The 18669-nt window shown below is 42.9% G+C and overlaps 1 pseudogene; it reads right to left on the minus strand.

Moving 5' to 3' along the window:
• Positions 1 to 15720: 15720 nt before the first annotated feature.
• Positions 15721 to 17609, minus strand: LOC101445573 (macoilin pseudogene; annotated as a pseudogene).
• Positions 17610 to 18669: the final 1060 nt, after the last annotated feature.

Genomic DNA, 18669 nt, shown 5'->3' on the forward strand with positions numbered 1-18669 from the left:
CAGCTCAGGTCTCATGGTGACTTGGCTTGCCCATAGTTAAATGTTCAGTCTCTACTCAGGCCCAGTAGCAGGCCAAAAGCTGTTTCCCAGAAAGAGTAATTATCTGCAGAGGATGACAGGGTTTTGCTCAAAATCCTAAGGATCTGCATTGTGATTCTCCTATAGGCGCCTGCCAAAGGCTCCAGATGGCATTTCTATTTGCCACTGACCCTTCCAGAAACATTGGGTCTCCAGGATCATATGACCCAAGTGTCAGTATAGTTTGCACAGCAGCCTGGATGTGTCACAGGGCCTCCTCTTGTTCTGGTCCCCACTCAAATCTAGCAACTTTTCTTGTCACTCAGTAAATGGACAAGTGCAGCACACCCAAATGAGGAATGTGTTTTCTTCAAAATCCGAAGAGGCCAACTAAGCACTGTGTCTCTTTTTTGGTCGTAGGGGGTGTTTTTGTTTGCCAAAAGGCTGCTAATGCGAAGTACCAGAAATCTGTTGGCTTTTATAAAGGGGATTTATTTGGAGTAAAACCTTACAGTTCCAAGTCCAAACTGGGGCACCATGCTTTCTCACCAAAGTCACTACCGTTGATGCTGGCATGTTAGCCATGCAGTGAGGCAGGTTGGCTGCGGATCTCTGCTGAGGTTTCAGGCTTCCCCTCTGGACTCACTGTCTCTTCTTGAGCTGCTCCGTGGGCCCAGCCTCTTGGAGCTTCATTCTAAAGTGATCCTCCTCTTACATGGCCGGATCAAACATGGCGACTCCCTTTTCCTCTGTCTGTTTGTGAGTCCATTTATATCAGACCCAGCAAGGGGGCAGAGACTCAACCTGCGTCACGCCTCACTGCTGTAGTCCAATCAAAGCCCTAAAGTGATACAAAGAATAAACACGTGGAGTTAAAACCTAGAGTAAAGGTTATTAGGAGATAAAAGAAGGGCTGTGAAGGACTACTGATGCTTAATGTATGTAGAGGTTTTAATTAATAAGACTGTAAATGTGTGGAAATGGAGAGAGTTGATGGTAACACATTATAATCTGTAGCAGCTGGTATGTAAATAGGATTGTGGCTGAAAAAGTAGTTTAGGGATGTAGATGTCAATTGAAAGCTAGAGAATAATCTAGGTACTGAAAAACAGCAAACCCAGAGGTAGATGAGAATTGTGGTTAATAGTACAAATGCAAAAATGTCCTTCTGTGAACAAGTACATCACTATTGCCAGGTGGTGGGAATGTGGAGAAGCATGGGAAAAAATACAACTAATGTAACCTATGGACTATACTAACAGCAATACTGTAATAGTCTTGCATCAACACTGTGTTAATAATAGGGGGGTATGGAAAAAATGTACACTATGGACCATAGTGGTAATAGTCTGATGATATTTCCTCACAATCAGTAACAAATGTTCCACAGTGGTGTGGTGTGTTGGTGGAGGGGTGTCGTGTGGGAATTCAACATATGTGCATGATTGTTTTCTAAGTTCACAACTTCTGTAATAAAAACATATATTTAAAAAGCCTTAAAGCAATCTTATCAAGTAATCAAAGGCCCCTCTGCTGAATTTAATGCAATCAAGGGGTAGCATACCCAGAGGAATAGATTAGTTTACAAACATAATCTTTCACTTTTTGGGATTCATAAAATAATCTCAAACTGCAACAGGAGGGGCCAGATGCTACAGCTTATTCTTCACTTTATTTTTTTTAGGATTTATTTATTTTACTTCTCTGCCCCCCTCCCCCCCCCCCAGTTGTGTGCTCTCTGTGTCCATTTGCTGTGTTCTTCTGTGTCCACTTTCATTCTTGTCAGCAGCCCGGGAATCTGTCTCTTTTTGTTGTGTCATCTTGCTGTATCACCTCTCTGTGTGTGCAGTACCACTCCTGGGCAGGCTGCACTTTTTTTGCACTGGGCAGCTCTCCTTATGGGGCGCACTCCTTGCGCATGGGGCTCCCCCACGCGGGGGACACCCCTGTGTGGCACGGCACTCCTTGCGCGCATCAGCACTACGCGTGGGCCAGCTCCACACGGGTCAAGGAGGTCCTGGGTTTGAACCGCCAACCTCCCATGTGGTAGGCGAACACTCTATCCATTGAGCCAAGTCCTCTTCCTATCCGTCACTTTAGAAGGGATATCTCAACATGCCCCACAGCAATGGACACCTAGAAATTTCAATGAGGTGTGTAGTAGTCAGCCAAAGGGGTACTGATGCAAAATACCAGCAATTGGTTGGTTTTTTAAAAGGGTATTTATTTGGGGTAGGAGCTTACAGATACCAGGCTGTAAAACATAAGTTACTTCGCTCACCAAAGTCTATTTCCATGTGTTGGAGCAAGATGGCTGCCAACATCTGCGAGGGTTCTTAATGTTGGACTTCGATGTTGAAGTCTTAAGCTGGTGCTCCAGGAAGTAAGCTCACAGAGGAAAGAGATGCAAGTCCCAGGAAGTAAGGAACCTTGAACCCAGAGAGAAGCAAGACCCTGGAAGGGAGGAACCCAGGAAGCCTGAACCCTCGCAAACGTAGGCAGCCATCTTGCTCCACAGAAATGACCACAGAATGGGTCCGGGGACCCACTGGACCCACTGTGAGATGAACCTGAGCTAAAATTCCATCAATTAACTGACCTCCATAAGCTCCTCTCTGACTTGGGGACCACAGTGATGTTTTGGGTCTCCTGGAATTAATGTCACTTCTGAGCCACTATCTAATAATACCTGAAATATCTGATCATATCCTTTACCTCAGTGCACGGTTACCCTGAGAAAGGCTGTAGGTCTTTTTGGGGAAAGCTGGAAGATTAACAGCATAAATTTTTGGCAGTGTAAGAGGGTCCTTCCCCAAGGGGACCTGACCTCCTCCTCATTTAAAGGGCTCTGGGTCTGTAAACTGTCTCAAGTCTGTGAATTGATTACAGGTCATGACTGTTTCTATAAATCAAGTTAGAGTTTTGTTCACTTCACCTAGAAACTTCTACTAATACAGATCAAGTAGGAATTTAGCAGACTGCCTATTTTATTTCTAGGTTACCCTATGATCTATTAGCCAAAGCCATAGCTCTATGTGACTCAGATTCTTTTGACTGCTGTCTTGAATCTGCCTTTCACTGCAGTAGCCATGCCCGCCTTGTCTTTGGCAGTTAAGTGCTGCTACTTGGTTTCTGCCAGTCTGGAATCCAATCATCCCCATAGTATTTAAGGATTCTAGTTCCATGACCGCATCTCCTGCAGTAATATTTCGCCTACAGAGAAGAACAAACCACAGAGCTCTTCAGGGGAGATAGTGTTAGTCTCATAAATTTATTCCTCACAGTCTTGGTTAAAAGTGTGTCCTCTGGCCATTCCTGGGGTGGGTGGGCAGCTCTTAGGTGGTAAATCCATTTTAGTGTTCCCATCTCTCTAGCCTTTGGAGCCCCTCATCTACAGCACACCCGGGTAAACTAGGCATCTTGACCTCAGACACTCTAGCCATCTCTTGGTCTATGCTTCAGCCAGGCACCCCAACAAACAGCTAGAGCTTTTCTAACCCCTCGAGCTACAACATTGAATCCAGAATCTCTGCTTTGTGGGCCCATATCAATAAATTCAGCCTGACCCAACTTTATATTCCTTCTGCCATTATCCCATTCCCTTAATATCCATTCTTACATATATTCATATATTTTGTTATGAACAAAAATAACAAAGTGGGACTTATATTCCTGATTTCTGTCTAGATAAACTGGAAAAACTCATGCATTTTTTTTCAGATATAGTGCACTTCCTCAGGGGTCCCGCTGCTTTGCTTTGTAGTTCACAGTTGGGGTCTTGTGACTTTAATTATAGGTTTGGAAGAGAAGGGGGTGGTGGGGGTGGGTAAGGAGAAGCAGTAGAAGTGCCTTGTAAGCCAGCTACCTCAGGGCATTCCCTTGTAGTTTCATGTGGTAAAACAGGATTAACCTCTTCAGGGGGGCTAAGGGCAGACTCCTCAGGGCAGGGTGAAGGTTGGGACTCCTTGGGGCAGGCTCCATGCTGGGTGGTGTTCTCACAGCAGGGAGGCTGGATGTCTGTCTCCACAGGGCGGACCATTACAGATTTATCTGGCAAAGTCTCATTAGAATTTAGGGTTTCAGTGTCTGCACTGCCATCATCAATCCATGTTGTCTCCAACCCAATCCTCAGGATTCCACTCCTTTCCAATCAATACGCTCACTTTAACAGCTGACCCTCTGCAAGGTTGAGATTTTAGTTTCTCTGTTACACAGAGAGATTGGGATGTGAAGAATTTTCTTGTTTGTTATTATTATTGTTGAAATGAAAGTGCTCCAATAATGATTGAAGTGATGAATGCACAACTATGTGATTATACCAAACACCACTGATTGTACACTTTGGATGAATTGTATGCTTTATTAATATGTACCCCCCAAGTGCAAAGACAAAGACCAAAAAAGAATGAAGGTCCAACAATGAGCCCTTGATACTAATGACTATGCTTGGGAGCCTGTGCACCTGAAATAAGAAAAAGGCCTAGAGCTGCAGTGTGCCTAAGAGTTACCTCTTGAGAGCCTCCATGTTGCTCAAATGTGGCCAGTCTCGAAGCCAAACTCAGCATGTAAATGCGTTGCCTTCCCCCCAGCATGGGACATGACTCCCGGGGATGAGCCTCCCTGGCGTCGAGGGATTACTACCAAGTACCAGCTGATAATGTGACTAGAAAAGGACCTTGAATAAAAGGTTCAACTCGGAACAGCAGAATATCTCAGTCTATATATAATAACAGGAGTTAAAAATGCTTTTTGACCTGAATCAAGGGGGAAATGGAAAGGACAAATGAGTTTATATGGCTGAGTCTCCAAAAAAGAGCTGGGAGGTTATCAGAGGGGTCACCCTTATGCACACCTCAGCAGAGTCCCAGAGACAGATAAAGTAGATACAACCCTGGGTATTGGTTCTTCTGAGGGCTACAGAGACCCACAGGTTCTGTGGTCATGGCAGATGGAGTTCAGTGCCATGTCAGTTGGCCCTTCCTTGGAGTTTGTGTTTCTGTATGATGGAGCTGGACTCAGATGTGATCTTTGTTCACAAGCCTTTCCTGTTACTTTACCAGAATTGTAGTTGGTGCTGGGGTTTAATATATACCCAGGGGATCTGAATCTCTGGACTGACCATATGATAGCCAGGCCCTGAGCCTCAACAGACTTCAACTCCTACACTCTGGTTTATTGGACTTACCCCACTCAGCTAACATGGAGGTGAAGAAGGTCAACCACCACAGCATGGAGCCAAGAGTGCCTACAACTGAAAGCAGGAGGATTGCATCCAGCATCCATGTGGAATCTAAGCCCCCTCTTGATATAGATGTGGAGTGGACACAACCAATCCAAGGTCCACAGGATGGAGGGATAGAATATAGATTAGAGTGGACTTACTGATATTCTATTAATGAACTATTGTGATTAGTAATCAAAGAAAATTTGGCATTGGTGTGGAGAAAGTGGCCATGGTGGCTGCTGGGTATGGGGAATGGGAGGAAGAGACGAGATGTGGAGGCGTTTTCGGGACTTGGAGCTGTCCTGGGTGGTGCTGCAGGGACAATTACCAGACATTGTAGGTCCTCCCATGGCCCACTGGATGGAACGTGGGAGAGTGTGGGCTGTGATGTGGACCATTGACCATGAGGTACAACAATGCTCAGAGATGTATTCACCAAATGCAATAAATGTCTCATGACGATGGAAGAGAATGTTGCTATGGGAGGAGGAGTGGGGTGAGGGGGGTGGGGGGTATAGGTGGACCTCATATTTTTTTAATGTAATATTTTAAAAATGAATAAAGAAAAATAAATAAATTAATTAATATGTACCAATAAATTTTTAAAAAAATACTAAACACACATCACAGAAAGAACAAAACAAAGTAGTCGTATCCCGTGGTGATATTTTGCATATCCCTATTGCCAATCACACCATGGATAGCCAGTGGCCTTTTGGATTATTGGAAATAGAGTCACTGGTGCCCTTGACTCTAGTCAGAGTAGAGAGCCAATGGCAAAAATCCCAGAATCAATTCAGAAATCCCATTTTTAAGGTTCTGTTTCACAAGAACCACTCCCAGTACCAAGCTGTGTTAGTCAGGATTCTCTAGGGAAACAGAAAGGACAGGAGACATCTGTAACTAGCATGAGATTTTATAAAATTGTCTCATATAAACGTGGGGATGTACAAGTTCAAATTCCATAGGGCTGGTGCAAGCCAGAGACTCTGATGAAGGTCCTGGATGAGTTCCCCAGGAGACACTAGCTATCTGAAGTAGGATGGGAATTCTCTGAATGCTGAAAGCATTTTCCTTTTAAGCCCTTCAACTGATTGCCATCAGCAATGAGTGGTGTCTCATCCAATCTCCTTAATTGATTACAGATGTAACCAGTCATCTATTCAATCAACTCCTTGATGATTAAAGTCCATGAAATGTCCTTGTATTACAATTAGCCCAGTGCTTGCTTGACCAAGCAAGTGGGCACCATTACCTGACCGAATTGACACATGGCAGTTTGAAATTTTTTTATGGATCCCAAAAAGAGAAAGATTGTTTGTAAACTAATCTAGTCCTCTGAGTTTCAATCATTGCATTAAATTCAGTTGAGGGGTCTTTGGTTAGATTACTTGAAATGATCAATTTAGGGCTTTTGATTGGACTGTCAGTGAGGTATGACTCAGGTTGAGTCTCCACCCACTTGCTGGGTCTGATATAAATGGAAACACAGAGAGAGAAAGATTCAGACAGAAGCAGGAAAAAGGAAGCTGCCCCGTTTGATCCTGTCATGTAAGAGAGAAGACTACAGGATCACTTAAGCACAAAGCCCCAAGAGGCTGGGGCCACGGAGCAGCTCAAGGAGACAGTGAGCCTGGAGGGGAAGGCTGAAAATTCAACAGAAATTGGCGCCATCTTACTTCACCACGTGGCAACAATGGTAGGATCAACAGTAGCTGACCTGGGTGAAAAAGCGTCTCTGCTGATGCCTCAATTTGGACATGTCATGGCCTTGGAACTGTAAGCTTTTACCCCTAATAAATCCCTTTTATAAAAGTCAACAGACTTCTCATACTTTGCAAGGGCACCCTTTGGCAAACTAAAACAACGCATTAGTCTAATCATCACAGAAGCATATAACAGCAGATTTGAAATGTCAGAAGAACAAATAAGTGAATTCAAAGATAGGACATTCAAAATTGAAAAGATAGGAGAAAAGGCAATATGATAGAATCCTAGGCAGCCATTTATAATTATATCAGAGGACATTTACTGACAGAAATATAACTGTCATATGTATTGTGAAAGTGGGGAACATTTATAAAACAGTATGTGTAATCATATTTTTTGTTAAAAATTTTTTAATGCATACACCAGGAGCTGGTGCTAAATAGAAGGAAAAAAAAGGCAGAGAAAAGAATTGAACAAAATTGAACAAGGTCTCAGGGAACTGAATGACAAAACAAAATGCACAAACATACGTGTTAGAGGTGTCCCAGAAGGAGAAGAGAATGGAAAAGGGGAAGAAAGAATATTTGAAGAAACACTGACTGAAAAATTTCCAACCCTTATGAAACACATGCATATCAATATCCAAGAAGGACAATGCACCCCAAACAGAATAAATCCTGACACACCTATTCCGAGACATCTACTATTCAGACGGCCACAGGCCACAGATAGAAAGGATTCTGAGAGCAGCAAGAGGAAAGCAATGTACTACGTACAAGGGAGCCTCAGGAAGGCTAAGTGTCGCTCTCTCTTCAGAAGCCACGGAGGCCAGAAGGCAGTGGTACAAAGTATTTAAGGTACTGAAAGAGAAAACTGCCAGCCAAGAGTTCTTTTTTTTTTTAAATTTCTCTCCTCCCCCTCACCCCCACCCCAGTTGTCTGTTCTCTGTGTCTATTTGCTGCATCTTCTTTGTCCACTTTTGTTGTTGTCGGCAGCATGGGAATCTGTGTCTCTTTCTGTTGCGTCATCTTGCTGTGTCAGCTCTCCATGTGTACGGCACCATTCCTGGGCAGGCTGCACTTTCTTTGGCGCTGGGCGGCTCTCCTTACGGATGCACTCCTTGTGCGTGGGGCTCCCCTACGTGGGGGAAATCCCTGCAAGGCAGGGCACTCCTTGCGCATATCAGCACTGCGTGTAGGCCAGCTCCACACGGGTCAAGGAGGCCCAGGGTTTGAACTGCGGACCTCCCATGTGGTAGGCGGATGCCCTAACCACTGGGCTAAGTCCGCCACCACCCAAGAATTCTTTATCTGGCAAAACTATCCTTCAGAAATGAAGGTGAGTTTAAATTCTTTACAGACAAAAATGGATAGAGTATGTTACCGAGAGGCCGGATCTACAAGAGATAGTAAAGGGTGTGTTACAGTCTGATTAGAAAAGACAAAGGTGAGAGGCTGGTGAAGAGTGCAGAAATGAACATGAACATAAGAGAAATTGAAAGGGTTGAAAGACAGACTACAGTAAGACGACAACAGAAAGCCAAGGGATAAAATGGACAAAGTAACACCTTTATAGTGGTAACACTGAATATTAATGGATTGAACTCCCTGTAGCAGTTTGATACTACTTATGAATTCCAAAAAAGATCATTGATTAGGTTTGTAAACTGGTCGGTTCCCCTGGGTGTGATACCCCTTTGACTGTATTAAATTCAGAGGTTTCACTTTTACTTTATTACATCAAGATTAGGGCTTTGATTCGACCACATCATTAGGGCTTGCAGGGTTGAGTCCCTGCCCCTTTGAGAAGCTGATAAGACAGACTCTTACAGAAAGGAGAGCACACACAAAAAAGGCACAGCAGAGGAGAGAACTTAATTTTTTTAAAAGATTTATTTATTTTTCTCCCCTTCCTCCCTCCCATCCCAGTTGTCTGTTCTCTATGTCCATTTGCCATGTGTTCTTCTTTTTGGCTGCTTCTATTTTTGTCAGTGGCACAGGAATCTGTGTTTCTTTTTGTTGTGTCATCTTGCTGTGTCAGCTCTCCGTGTGTGCGGCGCCATTCCTGGGCAGGCTGCACTTTCTTTCACGCTGGGTGGCTCTCCTTACGGGGCGCACTCCTTGCGCGCGGGGCTCCGCTACGCGGGGGACACCCCTGTGTGGCCCGGCACTCTTTGTGCGCATCAGCACTGCGCATGGGCCAGCTCCATATGGGTCAAGGAGGCCCAGGGTTTGAACCGCGGACCTCCCATGTGGTAGGCGGACGCCCTAACCACTGGGCCAAGTCCACTTCCCAGAACTTGATTTTGATGCTGGAGCCCCAGGGAGAGCTAAGTAACTTGTCTGATAGTTTACAGCTGACCTTGTGAAGAGACCAAATGAGCTGAGCCAAAAAGAAACAAGCCCTGGGAAGAGAGATGGGCCTGACAGTTTGTAGCTGAAGAGAGCAGAAGAGCTGAGAAGCCCTGACAGGTGAGCCTTATGCCAGCCTATGCTGAAATCAGAAGAAGCTGGGGCCACAGAGCCTTAGGAGGAAGAAGGCAGGCTGAGCCCTCGCGGACGTCGCCCGCCATCTTGCTTCAACATGTGGCGACAGTTTGGGGAGGAAGTAACTTTGAGACTAACCTTAGATGCAAGGACACAATCAGGTTGAAACTGAACAGCTGGAAAAAGACATCCCACACTAAAAGCAATAAAATAGGAGCAGGTGTAGTAAAACTAATATCAGATAAAATAGATTTTAAATGCAAAACTGTTGCAAGGGATGAAGTAGGTTACTTTGGCAGTTTGGTATTATTTATGAATCCCCAAAAAAGAAAAATTATGTTTGTAAACTGGTCTGTTCCTCTGGGTATGATACCCTTTCACTGTGTTAAATTGAAAGGTTTTAAATTTACTTGATAAATGATTAGGACTTTGATTTGACCACGTCAGTAGGGCATGACTCAGGGTTGAGTCTCTGCTCCCTCGGTGGGCTGATACAGACAGACACTCGCTCAAGAGACGAGCCTATGCCAGCCTACGGCTGAGCTCAGAAGAAGCTGGGCAGTGGAGCCTGAGGAAGAAGAGGGAGGAGAGAGCAGACAGATGACTGCCATCCTGCTTCAACATGTGGCAACGGACTTTGCTGAGAAGGCAACCTTGAGACGGACTCTTTAGGGGCTTGTAACTTTAAGCTTTTACCCCAAACAAATACTCTTTATAAAAGCCAATGAACCTCTGGTACTTTGCACCAGTACCGCTTTGGCCGACTAAGACAGTTGCTATACATTAATTAAAAGGACAACTCACCAAGAAGAAATAACAATATTTATGTACCTAACATAGGTGCCCAAAATACACAACACACACACTGACAAAACTGAAGGGAGAAATAAACAACTTTACAATAATAGTTGGAGACATCAACACTCTACTCTCAGTACTGGACAGAACAACTGGACAGAGGATAAATAATGAAACTGAGAGCTTGAATAATGTAAATGAACTAGATCTAATAGACATTTATAGAGCATTACACCCCAAAACAGAACAATATTCTTTTCAAGTGCTCACGGATCTTTCTCCAGGATAGACCATATGCTAGAACAAAAGTCAGATCTCAATAAATTTTAAAACATTGAAATTTTACAGAACACTTTCTCTGATCATACTAGAACTAAGCTGCATAATGAGAGATGGAAAAAGGGAAAATCCACAACTACATAGAGGTTAAATAATACACTCAAATAATTAGTAGGTTAAAGAAATTACAAGAGAAATCAGTAAATACCTCAAGACAAAAGAAAATGAATGAGATGTGGAGGCGTTTTCGGGACGTGGAGTTGTCCTGGATAGTGCTTCACGGACAATTACGGGACATTATAGATCCCCCCAGGGCCCACTGGATGGAACGTGAGAGAGTCTGGGCTATGATGTGGACCATTGACTATGGGGTGCAGTGATGCTCAGAGATGAACTTACCAGGATGTGGTAATGGATGTGTCATGATGATGGGAGAGAGTATTGCTGTGGGGGGAGTGGGGGGCGGGGGCGGTGGGGTTGAATGGGACCTAATATTTTTCATAATGTAATTTAAAAAATAATAATAAATAATTAAAAAAAAAGAAAAAAGAAAATGAGAACACAACATACAAAAACTTACGGGATACAGCAAAGGCAGGGCTGAGAATTTAAATTATAGCCCTCAGCGCTGATGTTAAAAAAGAAGAATGACTCACCCAGGACAACTAACAAGGAGATGATGAAGGGCAATGCCCACCCCAAGGAACAGTGTGTCTGAACTGAAAGCAAGATAGTTCCATCCATCTGCCCCATGGGACCTAAGCCCCCCTCAATTAGAAAGAGTGGGCATCACCATCCCCAAATCCTCAAGATTGGGGAATGAAGAATGGACTACAGTAGACTTATTGTTATTCTATTATAGACATTATAATTCTAGCAATGAAAGAACTTTTATAATTGCTATAAAGTCAGTGGCCACTAGAGATTCTGAGGGGAGGGTGAGTGTAACATGGGGGCATTTTCGTGACACTGGAATTGTCCTGCTTGACACTGCAATGAGGGATACAGGCCATTGTACATTTTGTCATAACCTATAAAATTGTACGGGGCAGAGTGTAAACTATAATGTAAACTATAGTCCATGATTAGTAGCAATTTCAACGTGTTTAACAATTGTAACAAATATACCACATTGGTGAAAAATGTTGTTTATGTGGGAATGTGTGGGATGGGGAGGAGGTGGGGCTATCCCCTATATTTTTTATTAAAATTTATGTAATCTAAAGCTTCTTTAAAAATAAAAAATAAAAATAAATAAAAATAAAAGAACAAGCTAAAATCACAGACCTACCTGTACACTTGAAGGAATTAGAAAAAGAACAGCAAACCAATTCCAAAACAAAATGGAGGAAAAAAAATAGAGAAATCAAAGGAACTAAAAGTTGGCTCTTTGAGATCAACAAAATCAATAAACCCTTAGCTAGAGTAACAAGGGGAAAGAAAGAGAATATGTAAATAAATAAAATCAGAAATGAGAAGGGTGACATTACCACTGACCCAGCAGAAATAAAAAAGATCGTAAGTGGATATTATGAACAACTGTTTGCCAACAAACTAGACAAGATTGGTGAAAAGGACAAATTTCTGGAAACACATGAATAACCCATACTGACCTTAGAAGAAATAGAGGGAAGCGAAATGTGGTTTAACTGATAGAGCATCCGCCTACCACATGGGAGGTCCAAGGATTTGATACTCAGGGCCTCCTGGTCCGTGTGGAGCTGGCCCACGTGCAGTGCTGCTGCACACAAGGAGTGCTATGCCATGCACGGATGCCCCCACGTAAGGGGAGCCACCCCTGGCAAAACTGCAGCCCGCCCAGGAGTGGCGCCGCACACACGGAGAGCTGACGCAGCAAGATGACACAACAAAAAGAGACACAGAGCCCCAGTGCCGCCTGATGAGAATACAAGAGGACAAAAGAACACAAAGCAAATGGACACAAAGAGCAGACAATGGGGCGGGGGGAGAGGGAAGAGAAATAAAAATAAATAAATCTTTAAAAAAAAAAAAAGGATGTAGAAAACCTCAACAAACCAATCACAAGTAAAGAAATTGAAACAGTCATCAAAAACTTCCCCAAAATGAAAAGTCTAGGACCAAATGGCTTCACAGGTGAATTTTACAAATCATTTAAAGAAAATTTAATACCCTAATACCAGTCTTGCTCAAACTCTCCCAAAAAAGTGAACATGAATAAACACTACCAAACTCAATCTATGAAGTTAACATCACACTAATACCAAAGTCAAATAAAAATATTACAAAAAAAGAAAATTACAGGCCAATTTCTTTAATGAACATGGATGCAAAAATCCTCAACAAAATACTTGCTAATCCAATCAAAAATACATATAAGGGAAGCAAATGTGGCTCAAGAGATAGAGCTCCCGCCTACCATATGGGAGGACCTGGGTTCGGTCCCTGGGGCCTCCTGGTGACAGAGAAGAGAAAGCGTGCCCGCATGGCAAGCCAGTGCCCACACAAGTGCCCGCGTGAGTGCCCCTATGGTGAGCCAGCACCCCGCGCTAGTGAGCCACGCAGCAAGATGAAAACGCATCAAAAGAGAGAGAAGGGGAGCGTCAAGATGAAGAACAGCAGAAACCAGGAACTGAGGTGACACAATCGACAGGGAACCTCTCTCCACATCAGAGATTTCCAGGATTGAATCCTGGTGAATCCTAGAAGAGAGAAAATGAGAAGAGAAGACAATACAGAGGGCAAAAAATAAAAAAAAAACACAACAGGGCAGGAGGAGGGGAAGGGAGAAACATAAATAAATCTTTAAAAAAACATTAAAAAATTATACATCATGATCTTATCTTTATGCCTAATTATTTGATTCCTTCATGAAGGACGCTGGTGCTCAAACACTTGAGCCACATCCATGCCCAAATAGCATTTCTATACCCTACTAATGAGCAATCTGAGGAAGTCAGAAAAAAATTCCCATTTACAATACGATTAAAAGAATCAAATAAGGGAAGCGGACTTGGCCCAGTGGATAGGGAGTCCGTCTACCACATGGGAGGTCCGCGGTTCAAACCCCGGGCCTCCTTGACCCATGTGGAGCTGGCCATGCGCAGTGCTGATGCACACAAGGAGTGCCTGCCACGCAGGGGTGTCCCTACTTAGGGGAGCCCCACGCACAAGGAGTGCGCCCTGTAAGGAGAGCCGCCCAGCGCAAAAGTGTAGCCTGCCCAAGAATGGTGCTGCACACAAGGAGAGCTGACGCAGCAAGATGACACAACAAAAAGAAACACAGATATCCGTGCCACTGACAAGAACAGCGGACAAAAAGAATACGCAGCAAATGGACAGAGCGAATTGACAACTGGGGCAGGGAGGAGGGGTAGAAGGGGAGAGAAATAAATAAAAAATAAATCTTAAAAAAAGAAGAAGAAATAATTAGCCATAAACTTAATCAAGGATATTAAGGACCTGGCTTCAGAAAACCATAAAACGTTGCTAAAAGAAAGCACTGATGACCTAAATAAATGGAAGGATATTCCGTGCTCATGGGTTGGAAGACTTAACATCATTAAGATGTCAATTTGACCCAAACTCATCTACAGACTTAATGCAATCCATCCAATATCCTTCTTTGTACAACTGGAAAAGCCAACTATCAAATTTATCTGGAAGGGTAAGGGCCCCTAAATAGCCAAAAACAGAGGACCCTTAGCTCACACCTTATACAAAGATGAACTCAAAATGGATCAAAGACCTAAATATAAAAGCTAGAACCATGAAGTTCCTAGAGGAAAATGTAGAGAAACATCTTCAAGATCTCGTGCTCAGTGGTGGTTTCGTGGACATTCACCCTAAGCATGAGCAACAAAATTAGAAATAGATAAATGGGACTGCCTCAAAATTAAATACTTCTCTCCTTCAAAAGACTTTGTTAAGAAAGTAAAAAAGGCAGCCTCCTCAATGGGAAAAAAGTCTTTGGAAACCATATATCTGATAAGGGACTGATCTCCAGGCTATATAAAGAGATGGCACAACTTAACAACAAAATAACATGCAACCCCATTAAAATGGGTCAAAGAATTGAACAGATAGTTTCTTGAAGTAGAAATACAAATGGCCAAAACAATTGAAAAGATGTTCGGCATCACTAGCTATTAGGGAAATTCAGATCAAAACTACAATGAGAAATCATCTCATAAAGAATGGCCATTATTAAAGAAGAGAAAACTTCAAGTGCTATAGAGGATGTGGAGAAACAGGAACACCTCTTCACTCTTGGTGGGACTGTAAGATGGCACATCCGCTGTGGAAGATGATCTGGCGGTTCCTTAGGAAACTAAATACAGAACTGCCATATGACCCAGAAATCCCACTACTAGGAAAATATTCACAAGAAGTGAAAGCAAGGACATGAACAGATATTTGCATACTAATATTCATACTGGCATTGTTCACAATTGCTAAAAGATGGAAACAACCACTAAGTATCCATCAACCTGTGAATGAATAAACAAGATACAGTATATTCATACAACGGAATATTACTCAGCTGTAAGAAATCAGTTGGGGAAGCACATGACAACGGAGGAATTCTTCACGGTATTATGTAGAGTGAAATAAGCCAGACAAAAGATAAATATTGTATGGTCTCACTAACATGAACTAATTACAAATGAATAGACTTACAGGGCTGGACTATGACGTGTAAGTTGGTGGAAGATAGAACATGGGATAAGGAGGAGGAGATGATGCTGGATGTATGCAGAATGTTTAATAAGGTCAAATGTAAGTATGTGGTAATGATTGGACTTGATGGTAACACATAATGAATGTAACAAACTGTTGATTTATGGATCTGATTGTGGCTGAAATGAGCAGTTTACGAAGATAAATGTTAGTTGGAGAACAGCTGGAGGATAATATTGGGAATGTATAATAATGATTTTCTAAGTAGATGAGGATTGTGGTTAATATAAATACAGAAATGTTCTACTGCAGTGTGTTAAGAATGTGGTGATACACGGGGAAAAATATAACTCATTTACAAACTATAGTTAACAACATTGTAATGTTTTGTTTTTACTTGAAATTGAAGAATGGTTTTAAAGTGTTGGCCAAGAAAAATAAACTGCAAAGTTCTGTGAAGTCGTCTAAAAATTTACAAGAAAAACTGATGGGTGGTTCTAATCAGACTCCCCCCTCCCCATTTTAAAAACGACAACATACATGGTTCCAAAAAAATACAATATAAACTTCTTTTTTTTAATCTTGGCTGCCAGAACTTTTTTTTTTAGGGGGAAATGGGGCTCCGGGGGCTGGTACTGGCACTATACGTTATGCTGGGCATGAGGGCCATGGTGCTGGCTATCTCGCGTGTTAGGTATTGGATTTCCTGATCCTCCTGAGGGTTTTGTCCTTGGACAATCTCAAGCTGAGGAGAGGTCCAGCTTGACTGTCTCTGCTCTTAGGCTGTTCTCCAGTGCAGTGTTTTGTCTTGCAATGGCTGAAAGGGCTGACATTAACACCTCAGTGTCCTTCTCATTTCCTTATACCTCCGAAGCTCCTGGACTTCCATTCCTGTTCCCTGATCTGGTCTTTCACCCTCCTGCCCTCCACTTCTAGATCTCTGATCCAACTCTGTAAGGTTTCGGTGCCCTTTCCCCTAGATGCAGGGGCAAATCCAACAGCCCGGGCAGCAGTGGCTTCGGACTTCTTCCCTTTTTTCTCCATCGGTAACTGCTTTTCTACAAAGCCTCGGGCTTCCTTCAGCTTTTAGCTTTCTCTTCAAGCCGCTGATATTGTCTTTTTGCTTCATTCGCACAGCATTATGTAACTCGTTCTGCAGCAGCTCATGCTCCTGCCAGAGCCGGCCCGTCTCTGAGCAGACCCCTTGCCTGGTGCTCGAGAGCGCGCATCTGCGCACAGGGCTCCTGCTGCACCTGCCTGTTGGCTTTCCAGTGCACCTGGCTGCTCAGCTGCTTGTCAGGAATGCGTTTTCCATGGAGTCCTGTGTGTGCTTGGGCTCTTCCAGTGCATTTCTGCTAGATGAGGAAGGAATGCTCCCATCTGCTGTGCTGTGACTTCGAGATTAGGTGTTCACAACTCCACTATCATTTTTGTAATTTTTGGAGGAAGCAGTGCATGAGTCCTCTTTCAAGAGATTTTCTGTACTTCCCACAAGATCATTATCTAATCTTTTACCATTGATATGGTTTTCCATATACTCAGTTTCTTGTACTTTAGAGTCTACAGGTTGTAGAATATTGTTATTTATCCCAAGATTGTCTTTTCTGGCTTCCTTGTCAGTTTCTTTCCATTTCTCCCTGTATTCTGTCTCTAGCAAAGTTATGGCGAGTTTCTTGTTGGCTGGGATACCTCCGCTGTGGTGTAAAAGGATTGAGGAATCTGTACCAGGCAAGCCTTCAACAGCTACAATACCAAAAGAACCAGCCACCTTCCCAGGCTTCCTTCCTTGTTTCTGTAGCGCCTGTCACTCTGGAGGGAGGGCTTGCTGAAGAAACTGCATATAAAATCCATTCTCTTTGCACTTCCTTTATCGAATTTTGTAGTTTACATAGCTTTTGAAGCCAAAGCCCAGAGTCACAGGATACCCAATACTGTGGGCAGCAAATGGACAAGGAAGGTCAACATGAACATTGAGATCTTTAAATCTCATTGCTGCTTCAATATCATCAGAGTAGGCAGAGGGCACCTCAGGCAAACACGCTCCCCCTTGTGTGCCTGCCGTACTGAACCCACACGTGCTAGCAGCAGAGCAAAGCCCTTGGATGGGGATGGAAGCAGACCTGTTTATATTTGGCGTGAATGCTACACAAACAAAAATACCAAGAAGGCCAGTCCCTGGATTCTTGATGCTCCTGATAAAAAGCCAGAATGGCCACAGGTATCCAAACCTGAACGCCAGGTCAACACACCTACCAGGACAAATGCCCACTTACAGGAATCTCAGATATAAAAACGTGCTGCCATAAACGCCCCCGGGGATCTGGTTCCGCTTCAGGGTGGCAGAGCTTACCGCAGTCGGTGCTTCGCCACTTCGTCCCCCGCGGGGGCCCAGGCACCTGCGCCGTGTCGGGCCTGGACTCTACCCTGGGGCCCATCAAGGAGACATCAGTGTTGTAACGCTTTTATAGCAAAAGTGAAGTGGGTACAACATTAATTCTAAAGGTTAAAAAATATATATGTAGGGTTTGGTTTTGTGAGATATGAATACAATTAAGCATTTTTTCTCTTCATTTTTTTTTTCATTAAATAAGGAGACCCTGACTATATATTTCACTAATCTTTCTATCTTTCTGAACAGTTGAAGAACTGAGTTAGCAGTTAGAATTAGGAGATAAAAATGTCTGAAAAATAACTTTTTAGGAATGTTTCTGTACCTTGTTGAGTTGCCTTTTTCTTTAGTTTTTGTGAATTTGAAATAGTTAATAAAAACTAAGTTAAAAAAATAATAAACCAAGATAAATTCTTTCTCCCTCAAAATGAAAAATGCCACTTTTAATGTAAAGTCGTAAAGGCACTGCTATATCTATCTGTGTCTTTACTTCTGATAGTAAATCAGTAAATCTGATAAAACTCTTCCCAACATTTCAATTTTCCAGTATTTTTCCTATTTGAAACAATTAATTTAATAAACTGTTTCACAAATAATGCCTATTGCAGAAAAATAAGGAACCCCCAACAAGAAAAAAGGATTCTCTTTACCTCACACTCGAGATCACCTGTAATCTGTGGCAAGCTCCGTCCCAGCTTTTTCCTGTGTGCACAGCATCTCACGGCAATACATACATTTCTTTCTATCTTTTAAGATGGTGGCATAGCATTCCGCTAAACAGATATTCAACCAGCTGCTTAGCTCTATAGCTGAACATTTGGGTTTTTAATTTTTTTACAGCGTGCATATGAATATTCTTGTGGCTAAATTCAGATGAACACAAGAGTCTCTTTTATCAAAATCCAAAAAATAATCTCAATGGAGTTTTTATCTCTCTTTTTTTTTTCCAATAGAATTTTCCTTGGAATGACATTTTATCCAGAAATTTGGAGTTCTGGACTACTTTTACAAAATCAAAGCTTCCTTGCAGGAAACACGGCACGCTCCTCCGCTTGTTTCTTCTTCGCCCCCTGCCGTTTAGGAAGTGTGGATGGGCCCCTCTGAGC

This window comes from Dasypus novemcinctus, chromosome 21 (assembly GCF_030445035.2).
Source record: "Dasypus novemcinctus isolate mDasNov1 chromosome 21, mDasNov1.1.hap2, whole genome shotgun sequence".
Classification (NCBI taxonomy): domain Eukaryota; kingdom Metazoa; phylum Chordata; class Mammalia; order Cingulata; family Dasypodidae; genus Dasypus; species Dasypus novemcinctus.